This window comes from Elephantulus edwardii, unplaced genomic scaffold, assembly GCF_000299155.1.
Source record: "Elephantulus edwardii isolate Elephantulus edwardi_28Jun2011 unplaced genomic scaffold, EleEdw1.0 scaffold00083, whole genome shotgun sequence".
Lineage (NCBI taxonomy): Eukaryota > Metazoa > Chordata > Mammalia > Macroscelidea > Macroscelididae > Elephantulus > Elephantulus edwardii.
The window spans coordinates 12460767-12461543 of record NW_006399833.1 but is presented as its reverse complement, the minus strand read 5'-3'; positions in this window follow the sequence as shown (position 1 = coordinate 12461543).

The following is a 777-nucleotide window of genomic DNA, read 5'->3' as shown; positions in this document are numbered from 1 at the left end:
CAAATATGGACCTCTTCCAATCCACAGCTGTCCTCTAAATTTCCTGGCATAGACTGGTGAGTGCATTCAAGGCTGCATCTGTTAATTGAAACAAGTCAATTGGTATCCCACTGATTTCTGGAGCCTTATTTTTTGTCAGTGCCTTCAATGCAGTGTCTACTTCCTCCTTCATTACCTTTGGTTCCTGTTCATATTGTACTTCCTGGAATTTTTCTGTGTCAATCTATTCTTTTTGGTACAGTGATTCTGTGTATTCCCTCCATCTTCTTTTGATGCTTTCTGAGTCATTCAATATATTCCTCATGGAATCTTTCAATACTGTTTTTCAGTTCTCACAGCTTGAGAAATGCAAAGCGAATTCTTCCCTTTTTATTCTCCAATTCCAGTTCTCTGCACATTCCATTATAATACTCTGTTTTGTCCTCCTGAGCTGCTCTTTGAAATCTTCCGTTCAGTTCTTTTACCTCCGCATGTTTTCTCTTTATTTTGGATTCCTGATGCTCCAGTGAAATTTTTAGAGTCTCTTCTGACATCCATTTCAGTTTTTTCTTTCTCCTGTTTTTGTAATGACCTTTTGCTTTCTTCATGGATGAAGGTAGGAGACTACCTCTCAAATCACATAGAATGCTGTTGTTGTCATGTGCTGTCGAGTCAGCTATGACTGATATCAACCCTAAGAACAATAAATCCGAACCTTGCCCTATCCTGAGCCAACCTCACTGTCTCTGACACACTTACCCCCATTACCATGGCTATTGTGTCAATTTATTTCATCCA